Source organism: Anabrus simplex, chromosome 1, assembly GCF_040414725.1.
Source record: "Anabrus simplex isolate iqAnaSimp1 chromosome 1, ASM4041472v1, whole genome shotgun sequence".
Taxonomy (NCBI): domain Eukaryota; kingdom Metazoa; phylum Arthropoda; class Insecta; order Orthoptera; family Tettigoniidae; genus Anabrus; species Anabrus simplex.
In genome coordinates, this window is record NC_090265.1 from 1745322252 (window position 1) to 1745334690 (window position 12439).

General features: G+C 44.1%; 2 non-coding genes across 2 annotated transcripts; both read right to left on the reverse strand.

The window, feature by feature from the left end:
* Window positions 1–607: 607 nt before the first annotated feature.
* TRNAI-UAU (transfer RNA isoleucine (anticodon UAU)) lies at window positions 608–697 on the reverse strand. The gene is given in 2 exon segments: window positions 608–643; window positions 660–697. It is a non-coding gene; the product is annotated as a tRNA-Ile (tRNA).
* A 147-nt stretch (window positions 698–844) lies between these two features.
* Window positions 845–917, reverse strand: TRNAK-UUU (transfer RNA lysine (anticodon UUU)). The gene has a single exon. It is a non-coding gene; the product is annotated as a tRNA-Lys (tRNA).
* Between the last annotated feature and the right edge of the window lie 11522 nt (window positions 918–12439).

The following is a 12439-nucleotide window of genomic DNA, read 5'->3' on the forward strand; positions in this document are numbered from 1 at the left end:
CTCGGACTCAGTGACGGATCCCACCCCTACCGCCTCAAGGGAGCTTCAGACTCTGGGTCGGGGATACAACAGGGGAGGATGACCTCGCCTAGGCGGCCTCACCTGCTATGCTGAACTGGGGCCTTGTGAGGGGATGGGAAGATTGGAAGGGATAGACAAGGAAGAGGGAAGGAAGCGGTCGTGGCATTAAGTTAGGAACCATCCCGGCATTTGCCAGGAGGAGAAGTGGAAAACCACGGAAAACCACTTCCAGGATGGCCGAGGTGGGAATCGAACCCACCTCTACGCAGTTGACCTTCCGAGGCTGAGTGAACCCCGTTCCAGCCCTCGTATCACTTTTTCAAATTTTGTGACAGAGCGGGAATCGAACCCGGGCCTCCAGGGGTAACAGCTAATCACACTAACCACTACACCACAGAAGTGGAGCAAATGAATAATACTACTGCCAATTTCTACCAACAAGCACTAAGCACCAATATATAAATAGCACTAAATCGATCAAACACAAACAAAATGAAACAATTTCATTATGGTTTAACTACTTTGTCTATCACTCTCAACAGCCGACCATTCACAAGCGCATCAAATAACGGCATATCGTAAAAATTTCCCCAGGTGAGGCTCGAACTCACAACCCCGGCATCTCTCGGCTACTGTCATATAAGTACCGTGCGCTAACCAATTGCGCCACTGGGGAATCCGCTAGCTGCCTGTTACCATGAGGCTGGGAAAGTGAAGTTGTGTTCTATCACCAGATAAAGCAAACTGCTGAATTTCCACTTGGCATTGTGTTGTCAAGGCCGTACGAGCTCCGAATATGATAAGATAGCTCATTAAAAATTTCCGCCCGAACAGGGACTCGAACCCTGGACCCTTAGGTTAAAAGCCTAATGCTCTACCGACTGAGCTATCCGGGCTCTGTTTGGTAATCGCTTCTCTGTCTGGACAGTGTGTGGTGTGCAGCCGTCTTCAATGTTAGAATCCGTCCTAGGTAGGACCCCTAATCATAGACGCGCCGGTTGCCCGTGGGTGTCAACTTAAAAAGACCTGCACTAGGCCTCTCCGGAGGTCATGCGTCATTATAATTACAATATTTAGCAGAACGTTGGAGTCTCCGTGGCTCAGACGGCAGCGCGTCGGCCTCTCACCGCTGGATACCGTGGTTCAAATCCCGGTCACTCCATGTGAGATTTGTGCTGGACAAAGCGGAGGCGGGACAGGTTTTTCTCCGGGTACTCCGGTTTTCCCTGTCATCTTTCATTCCAGCAACACTCTCCATTCTCATTTCATAGCATCTATCAGTCATTAATATATCACTTTGGGATGGCGACCCCAACGTACTAACAGCCTGTATATGCTTCATTCGTTACATCCCTGACCCGGTCAATGACTGTAAAACAGGTTGTAGGTTTTCATTTTCAGCAGAACGTTATATTAATAAAACTGTCAAATCAAATCAAGTACTACCGAGCAAGTGGCCGTGTGGTTAGCACCGCGAAGCTGTAAGCTTCCATTCGAGAGATAGTGGGTTCGAACTCCACTGTCGGCAGCCCTGAAGATGATTTCTGTGGTTTCCCATTTTCACACCATGCAAATGCGTGGGCTATACCTTAAATAAGGCCACGGCCTCTTCCTTCCCGCTCACAGCCCATTCCAATTCCATCGTCGCCTTAAGACCTATATGTGTAGGTGGGACGTACTCGTACTCGTAAAAATCAAGTACCTGGACGCTGGTGACCAAGTCGGTACCCGCAGTTAAGCCAAGAGCCAATTATCAGGCATTCTGACCCAGAGTTTACTTGCTGGTACCACTCCTTCTCTAGCCAGCAGCATGCGGTTATCCATCCAAATTTAGACGAAGCCCGATGATGCTCAACTTCGGAGATCTCACAGGAACCTCTGTTTCAACATGGCTATGCCGTTGTACACAATAAATTTTCGTATTATCTTTCTTTCTTAATCTGTTTACCCTCCAGGGTTGGTTTTTCCCTTGGACTCAGCGAGGGATCCCACCTCTACCGCCTCAACGGCAGTGTCCTGGAGCTTCAGACTCTGGGTCTTGGGATACAACTGGGGAGGGTGACCAGTACTTGCGGGGGGATGGGAAGATTGGAAGGGATAGACAAGGAAGGGGGAAGGAAGCGGCCGTGGCCTTAAGTTAGGTACCATCCCGGCATTTGCCTGGAGGAGAAGTGGAAAACCACTTCGAGGATGGCTGAGGTAGGAATCGAACCCACCTCTACTCAGTTGACCTCCCGAGGCTGAATGGACCCCGTTCCAGCCCTCGTACCACTTTTCAAATTTCATAGCGGAGCCGGGAATCGAATGGGGTGGCAGCTAATCACACTAACCACTACACCACAGAGGCGAACCTGAAGGCATTACGTAGGGATTGTAGTTTGCTCAGCTACAAAAATTGGAATTCTACTTTTTTTTTTACGTCGCACTAACACATCAACGATTTTCGGGGACGCAAGAATGGAAAAGGGCTATGATTGGGAAGATAGCATCCGTTGCCTTAATTAAGGTACAGTCCCAGGATTGGCCTGGTGTGAACGTAGAAATCCTGCCTGCTTGAGTGGCTCAGAAGGTTGAGGCGGTGGCCTTCTGACCCCAACTTGGCAGGTTCGATCCTGGCTTAGTCCGGTGGTATTTGAAGGTGTTCAAATACCTCAGCCTCGTGTCAGTAGATTTAACACGTAAAAGAACTCCTGCGAGTCAAAACTCTGGCGCCTCGGCGTCTCCGAAAACCGTAATTGAAGTGAGTGGGACCGAAACAATTATTATTATTATTATTATTATTATTATTATTATTATTATTATTATTATTATTATTATTATTGTTACCGTGTTTTGGTGGTAGGTAGAGGTGTAAGAAGGTGCGGGCGTGAATGGGTCTCAAACTACGGAATCAAAGTTCATGTAAAAGTTAACAAGGTTATATTTCCTTTTCAATATTAAGTAATAACAAAGAACAGGTACTTAGTAGCCGAAACACAATTTGAAATGTACAATTACAGGGATTACAGAGTTTGGGCTTCGAGCCCTGAGTTCACAATTTTTGAGCAACTAGCCCAACTTTCCGATATACAAATTTTAACAAAGGGGCAGAAGACCCCAATCAAACCCTGGAGCACTTTCTCCAAATTACACAGTAAAGCCTCCTCGAGGCATACAACACTCCGTTTCCAAAAGAGCCACACGCTCTTTAATTTAAGCCTCTCCTAGGCCACACCAAACTCCACCTTCAAGTTGTCCTCAACGGACATACACACAGGGGTAAAATACCCAATCTACTGAGGTCTATTAAATGAAAAGCAGGTTAATTGAATGACCTCTAAAACAATTTGGGAGGAGGCGAACTTGCACTCCTAATACACTTTGATTTTAAAACCTACTTTGGCACTAGGCCGTTATTACAAGGGCTAATCCCATACTACAGAGGTGACTTAATAGCAATTTACATTACATTACGGAAGAATTGGTTGAGAGAATAAGTTCACCTCAAGACGATGTGAGTGGGAGCTCGAGAGGGCTAAGCACTCTCTATCCCGATATGTCGTTTTAAAATAGAATAGATACCAGTTGTTTTTACATTTTAGGAAAAGGTTACATGGTTGAACGCTTAGAACCCGCCCCGAAAGTTAAACTGCTGAGCAAGAAAAGAAAGAATTTATTAATCGGCCATTACCTTATTGTTGACCGCCGCCGAGGAAAGAGGCGCTTCCCGCCTCCTGCTATGTACTTAATACACTGAAAGATGGAACAGAAGTGGCCCGGAGACCCTAAAATCAGCAGTTTATATACTCTCGCGGAAGTTTCTAGGCATTAGGGGAATGAAAACACCCGCCCACAATGTTTTTATTGGATAGGACCCCGCAACAGATACAAGTTGGGGGAAGATACACCAGATTGGTCAGAAATTACTAAAAGAAATTCGGGATTGGATAAATCTAAAACAAGGGGAAAAAGAGGGGTATTCAGCCAACTTAAACAATAACAGAAAGAAATTTAACAAGAAACAAACTTTTGAAATAAAAATTTCTCCAACAAAATAGTTCTTTGACTCCGCACTAGGGTGCGCTATTGTTGATCTTCAGTAGTGTCCTCTAGAAGAGAAAGTTCACACTTCTTACTTCAAGCGAAACAAAAACACATCAAAAGTGACACAGTTCAAAAACTCAAAATTTTCCACGTGGTGACATCTTCTGAGAAAGTAGAGAATTAATAGAGTAGATAAAGTTCAACCTTCCTCCAGAAGAGGAGTTTCAACTGGCGCAACTTTTAAATAAACGGTGTAGAGGTGTACCGCCCGGTACAGACCTCCCCCCCCCCCAAAAAGTTCCTCCAGGGGTGACACATGAAATCAGTTTGAAACAAAGTCCAAGTAATGATGTTGATACGAAGATAGATAGCAGAAGCATTTACAGGATTTCTTAATTCAGTTTCAAAATGTTGTTGTTGCAGGTGAATGAAAGTCTTTAAGTTTGTAGAATTTGAATTTCTGAAGATAAACTTTTAATACTTAGAAGTGAAGAAAATTTTTTTTGCACGGTCCACCAAATATTGCTGTTGAAATCCCAAATGTAGTTATCTCTTATAGTAACTGTCCCTGTAGTTGATGTTGATGAAGTTGGATGGCCGGACCGGCCGTTGCAGCTTGCGTCCAAAAGGAGGCCGCTCGGACCCCTCAAGTACCCTGAGATACCGCTCGCCCGCACTATGAGGGGAGCAGAGGTGTTGAAGCACGCCGCGCCCGCGGTGAACATATACAGGCTGCGGGCAAGTAGCAGGTCGTGCGCCGCACGTCAGCCTTGGCCGGGAGGAGAGCTCCGGCTCGCCGTGCACATGTCGTCCTCGCTGGAGAGGAGGGGGCCCATCCCCCTCCCCAGTCGCTGCACGGCGCTGCGCGGCTGCGGGGGCGCTGAAACATTAAAGCTAGGCGGCAGAATTGTGTTGGACTATCATCTTCTTTGAGGTTACAGGCTTGTGGAGAGGTTGAGGGGCCAGCGGCGTGTAGATATCCATGGCATTTACTATTATGAAGCCACTGTGTAAGGTGGAGCAGGAGACGGGAGCGTGGTAATGGCCGTGGCAAGAACAGGATGGCAGTTTAACGGATCGGGGTGGGTTTTACAAAAGGCTTACATCTAAAACCAAAATATTATAGAAGGGGCAGAATGCCTTAAAAGTGAAACTCAAAAAAAAATATAACCTTCATATCCTTTCAGAATAATATGAAGCAAGTTAACACAGAAATTACACCGGTTTCACCTGGGACAGGTGAACTCTAAATATCCTCTCGGTGGCTGGATTACTTAGCAATAAGGTAACCGGCGTAAGAAAATCGAGAATGATACAAGGCCCATGAAATCTGGGGGCAAGCTTGCCCGCGGGAACAAAATTTTTGACCATAACCTGGTCACCTACCTTCAAAGTGGTGGGTCTCCGTCCACGATCATACCTTTCCCTAACCTTTTCATGAGATACTTTAAGATTAGCTTTAGCCTTCTTCCAAAGATCTTTAATGTTGTCCGGATCTATTGTCTCGGGCAGAATGTCATTCAGAGACCAGAGGTTAGAGAGCGGCGTGTTGGGAACGAACTTAAACATCAAAGAAGCTGGAGTAAATTTGTGAGATTCATGAACCGCCGAATTCAAAGCAAAAGCTAACCAATGCAGGGACGTGTCCCACCTGGAAGGATCTTCATGATGATAGGCAATAAGTGCGGACCTGAGATTACGGTTAACCCGTTCAGCCAGAGATGGTTGAGGGTAATAAGCGGAAGTAGTTACATGAGAGATGGACAAGTCAAAACAGAATTTACGAAATAAATTAGATGTAAAAGCCTTAGCATTATCAGATACAATGTATTGGCACGGACCAAAAGAAGCAAAAATAGAATTTAGGCAAGTAATAGTTGACTGAGCGGTAGCCAGCTTAGTCGGAAATAACCAGGAAAATCTTGTAAAACCATCTACACACACAAAGATGAACTTGTTGGCATTACCCTTTGACTGGGGGAAGGGTCCCACATAATCAATATACAGGCGTTCCATGGGGCGCGACGCTTGATGAGAAGACAAAAGGCCTACTTTAGTGGACATGGTGGGTTTACTGATCAAACAAGATTTACAAGCTTTTACAAGTTCCCGAATTTCACCGTCCATACCTTTCCATATGAACATTTCACGAATCTTTTCACGAGTTTTAAAGATTCCAAGATGCCCCCCCAATGGGGTCTCATGATAGTATTTGAAGATCATAGGTACAAGAACCGCTGGAACAACAACTTTCATCAACTTATCATGCCTCGAAGGGCAACATAGAACACCATTCCTCAGAACATAAGGGACAGCATGTTCCCCAGAAGAAAGGGTTTCCATTATCGGAGCCAGCGTCGGATCTTCACGTTGGTATTTCTCAATATCCCTAAAAAGCATGGGAGCATCTGTTAAGATGGCATTAACACCAGATAGTATGGACTCGGAAGGTGATGAACTGTCGACCGGTTCGTGGGTCTCTACGTCGTTATGAAACATACGGCTGAGTCCATCAGCAACAACATTTTCGGTACCTCTGATATGTCTAACATAAAACTGGAAGGCGGAAATACGAATAGCCCAGCGGGCTATACGACCAGTACGACGCGGCCTACCTAAGACCCAGCTTAAGGCTTGATTATCTGTCTCCAGGTCGAATTTAACGTGTTCCAGATAGAGACGGAACTTTTCTAAGGCAAATAAGACTGCCAAACCTTCGAGCTCATAGATGGAATACTTGGCTTCTTGAGCCGACAATGTCCTAGACGCATAGGCGATGGGTCGCCTCCCTAGTTCAGTCTCTTGAAGAAGGACTGCAACTACTGCTGACGACGACGCGTCGGTTTGGACGATGAATTTCTTCGAGAAATCAGGCATAGCAAGTACAGGGGCATTACAAAGAGCTAATTTAAGGTCTTCAAAAGCGGCTTGTTGAGAAGGTCCCCACTCGAATTTGATGCCTTTCCTACGAAGAAGGTTTAAGGGCGCCGCTCTATTAGCAAAGTTAGGAATGAACTTTCTGAAGAAATTCACCATACCAATGAACCTGGCGATACCTTTAATGTCCTTGGGAGGTTTAAAATCACGGATGGCCTGTGTTCTAGAATGATCAACTGCTACACCATCGGGTGACACAATATGCCCTAGGAAAGACATAGAGGGCTTAGCGAAGGCAACCTTGGACAACTTAACAGTTAACCCAGCCTTACGAAGGCGATCGAGAACTTCTCGCAGATGATCTAGGTGTTCTTCAAAAGTCTCTGAAAATACTACGACATCATCTAAGTAGTGATATAAGTACTCGAATTTGATGTCGGAGAAGACCCTATCTAGTAGCCTAGTGAGCACAGCTGCCCCCGTGGGGAGCCCGAAAGGCACGCGGTTGTATTCGTATAAATTCCAGTCCGTGGCAAACGCTGTAAGGTGTTTAGACTCTTCGGCAAGGGGAATTTGATTATAGGCCTGATTTAAGTCCAAGATGGTGAAGAACTTGGCCTTACGAAACCATGAAAAACAAGAATGAAGGTCGGGAAGGGGCACAGATTGTAACACCACCTTCCGATTGAGAGCCCTGTAATCAATGACAGGCCTGAAACCTCCTTGGGGTTTCGGTACTAGAAAAATAGGCGAAGAATATGCTGACTTAGAGGGCCTAATAATACCGTCCTTCAACATCTGATCGATGATTTCCTTTAGAGCCTTCATTTTAGGTGGAGATAGCCTATACGGTGGAAAACGGACAGGAATCGAATCCGTAACCTCAATTTTGTATTCAATAAGGTCAGTAACACCAAGAGTATTAGAGAACACCTCGGGAAACGACTGACACAGTTTGCGAATACTATCAGCCTGCTCCTCAGGTAGATGTCTAAGGTCTAACAACATCTCATCCTGGATAGGCGACATAGAAGAACATGACACAGAATTACACTTTAATAGTGGGATTTTACAACTAGAAGCAAATTTGAATGTGCACGACCTAGACTGCAGATCGAGCACAAGACCAGTGTGAGAAATAAAGTCAGCTCCCAATATAATGGGGCAAGACAATTGCTTGGCCACAAACAATTTAACTTTCCATGTAAACTTAAAAACACGAATTTTGACCAGTAAGGAACCTAGAATTTCTAATGGAGATGAATTAGCCGAAAAGTATTGAACAGGAGAAGAGACATAGTCAGGAAGTTTACAAACCGTTTTCAATTTAGAATACCATTCAGCCGCAATAATCGAACAAACACTACCTGAATCTAAGAGAGCTGTTATAGGCTCGTTATTTACCTCAATCTTAAGAAAAGGAACAGGTGCGGGGGTATCCGCCGCAATCCTAAGACATTCTTTAGGGCATTCAAAAGATGAACTTGAAGGCTGATCGTTCTCTGCATTTACAATCTGTTTACTAGGGGCTGAGTCTCGGGAAGATGGATTAGTCGACTCAGCCGAAGCCACTAGTCACTTTTTATTATTGGCATAGGTGGAATTTGCACCAGAAGTTGAGCAGGAGGGGGTGCTATTTGAGTTTGGGCAATTTTTGGCGATATGTGAGAAGGCCCCACACTTAAAACAGCCTTGTGATGAACCAGCTCCATTATTTGCCCTACTAGACTTGATCAGAGGACACTTATTGCGCAGATGGTCAGGCGACCCGCAAGCATAACATTTACGAGGGGTAACTGATCGGCGAGGTGGAGGCCGAGTATTACTAAAAGAAGGCGGGGGTTCTTTTGCTACACGCAAAGAATCGGCGTATCTAACTCCTTCCGCTGAGACGGCCAACGCTTCAAGTTCAGAGAAAGTTTGCGGGCACGCCGCAAAACACAAGTATGACCTATAAGATGGTGAAATGCCTTCCACAATAGCTTGTACAATTTGATCCTCAGGGAAGTGAAGAGCAAACACCCTAGTATAAAACTTAATATCTTGGATGAAGTCTGCCAGATTTTCATCCAAGCGCTGTACCCGATAATAGTATTTCTGAATAAGAGATGACCTCGCGCGGGCAGGAATAAAATTTGCAAGCAGATGTGCATGGAAATCTTCGATAGATGACTGTTCAGCTATGGCTCTTACTATTTTATCTGAGAGAACACCAATAGCATAAGGATAGATTATTTGTAAAATTTGACAAGGGGAAAGCGAAAATACGAGGGCATGATCCTGAAATTCAACTAAAAACCTTAAGAAAGAAATAACTTCACTGGTGGTGTTGACCGAAAACTTAGAGATACCTCTTAGCAACATTGCCAATGGATGAGGCAAGCTGCTAAACCCGGGTGACATAGTAGGTAAAGGTTTCAATGGCAAGGAAGTCAATTCAGAACGGATGTTACTCAATGATGCACGACGTTCAGATTCGTTGTCCAATGGGGCAGGGATAGTTTGAGCAGCAACGGTTATCCTATTAACTTCTCCCTTGGGAGGCGCTTCCTCACTACCTGGATTCACTATGGTGGGTTGATCAGATTTGGGAGGAACTTCCCCAGTTAACAATTGAGTGACCTTATTAGATAATTCGGAAATATTTTCCAGGAGCGTACTAGCTTCCTTCCTCTGAACATCATTCAGTTTTAGAGACAACAGATCGTTAACCCTATTCGAAAAATTATATAGCCTGCCTTGCACACGCTTAATTTGATTAGGAGACGGATCATTTTCATCAAAAAAACTAACTACGGAAGCTAGCCCAGTAATATTCTCCGTGATCGTGGAAAGAGAGTCGTCAATTTCTTTCTCTCCCAAATTGGGGATGGAAATGGGCAAATCAAGGGACTCTCTAAGCTTGTTAGTGTCTATTGCAACCGTGCCTCCAGATTGAACGTTTCTGATAGTTAACTCATATATCAACTCCTCTTTGCGCAAATAGTTAAGGAGGAGAACATCGCGAGGGCCGGGCATGATGACAGAACAATTTTGGAAAACTCAAAAATGCCAGCAACTGAAAAAATGGTTAGAGTTCGGATCAAAACAATGTCTCGCCGTCAAAAGGGGCTAAATTGAGACCCATTCAACCACGCTCTGCTACCACTTGTTACCGTGTTTTGGTGGTAGGTAGAGGTGTAAGAAGGTGCGGGCGTGAATGGGTCTCAAACTACGGAATCAAAGTTCATGTAAAAGTTAACAAGGTTATATTTCCTTTTCAATATTAAGTAATAACAAAGAACAGGTACTTAGTAGCCGAAACACAATTTGAAATGTACAATTACAGGGATTACAGAGTTTGGGCTTCGAGCCCTGAGTTCACAATTTTTGAGCAACTAGCCCAACTTTCCGATATACAAATTTTAACAAAGGGGCAGAAGACCCCAATCAAACCCTGGAGCACTTTCTCCAAATTACACAGTAAAGCCTCCTCGAGGCATACAACACTCCGTTTCCAAAAGAGCCACACGCTCTTTAATTTAAGCCTCTCCTAGGCCACACCAAACTCCACCTTCAAGTTGTCCTCAACGGACATACACACAGGGGTAAAATACCCAATCTACTGAGGTCTATTAAATGAAAAGCAGGTTAATTGAATGACCTCTAAAACAATTTGGGAGGAGGCGAACTTGCACTCCTAATACACTTTGATTTTAAAACCTACTTTGGCACTAGGCCGTTATTACAAGGGCTAATCCCATACTACAGAGGTGACTTAATAGCAATTTACATTACATTACGGAAGAATTGGTTGAGAGAATAAGTTCACCTCAAGACGATGTGAGTGGGAGCTCGAGAGGGCTAAGCACTCTCTATCCCGATATGTCGTTTTAAAATAGAATAGATACCAGTTGTTTTTACATTTTAGGAAAAGGTTACATGGTTGAACGCTTAGAACCCGCCCCGAAAGTTAAACTGCTGAGCAAGAAAAGAAAGAATTTATTAATCGGCCATTACCTTATTGTTGACCGCCGCCGAGGAAAGAGGCGCTTCCCGCCTCCTGCTATGTACTTAATACACTGAAAGATGGAACAGAAGTGGCCCGGAGACCCTAAAATCAGCAGTTTATATACTCTCGCGGAAGTTTCTAGGCATTAGGGGAATGAAAACACCCGCCCACAATGTTTTTATTGGATAGGACCCCGCAACAGATACAAGTTGGGGGAAGATACACCAGATTGGTCAGAAATTACTAAAAGAAATTCGGGATTGGATAAATCTAAAACAAGGGGAAAAAGAGGGGTATTCAGCCAACTTAAACAATAACAGAAAGAAATTTAACAAGAAACAAACTTTTGAAATAAAAATTTCTCCAACAAAATAGTTCTTTGACTCCGCACTAGGGTGCGCTATTGTTGATCTTCAGTAGTGTCCTCTAGAAGAGAAAGTTCACACTTCTTACTTCAAGCGAAACAAAAACACATCAAAAGTGACACAGTTCAAAAACTCAAAATTTTCCACGTGGTGACATCTTCTGAGAAAGTAGAGAATTAATAGAGTAGATAAAGTTCAACCTTCCTCCAGAAGAGGAGTTTCAACTGGCGCAACTTTTAAATAAACGGTGTAGAGGTGTACCGCCCGGTACAATTATTATTATTGTACCGGGCGGTACACCTCCACGCCGCTAATTCAAACCTTGCGCCAGTTGAAACTCCCCATCTGGAGGAAGTCTGAACCTTATCTAAGGTGTTAATTTTCAAGTTTCTCAGAAGATGTCACTACTTGGAAATTTTGGAGTTTCTGAACTGGGTCGTTTTCGATGTATTTTTGTTTTACCTGTAGTAAGAAGTGTGAACTTTCTCTTCTAGAGGACACTACTGAAGAACTACAATGGTGCACCCTAGTGCGAAGTGAAAGAACTGTTTTTTTTGGAGAAATTTTTATTTCAAAAGTTTGTTCCTTGTTAAATTTCTTTCTGTTATTGTTTAAGTTGGCTGTATAACCCTTTCTTTCCCCTGGTTTTGAATTTAGCCAATCCCGAATTTCTTTAATTAATTTATGACCAATCAGGTGTATCTTCTCCAACTTGAATATCTTGCTTAACCCTAGCCAATAAAGTTTATGTGGGCGGGTGTTCTCATTCCTGAAACGCCTCGAACTTTTCGCGAGAGTATATAAACTGCTGATTTTCGGGTCTCCGGGCCACTCCAGTAACATCTTTTGGTGTGTAAAGTACATAACAGGGGGCGGGAAGCGCCTCTTTCTTCGGGCAGCAGTTCAACAACAAGGTAATGGCCGTTTAATAACTTCTTTTCTTGCTAGCTCAGCAGTTTAACTCTCGGGGCAGGTCCGATGCTTTTCCACCATGTAACCTTTCCCTAAAATGTAAAGACTCTTAGTATCGATTCTCTTTTAAGCTACATATTGGGATAGAGAGTGCTTAACCCTCTCGAGCTCCCACTCATATTGCTTTGAGGTGAACTTATTTTTCACAACCGTTTCTTCCTTAACGTAATGTAAATTGTTTCTTTCTAAA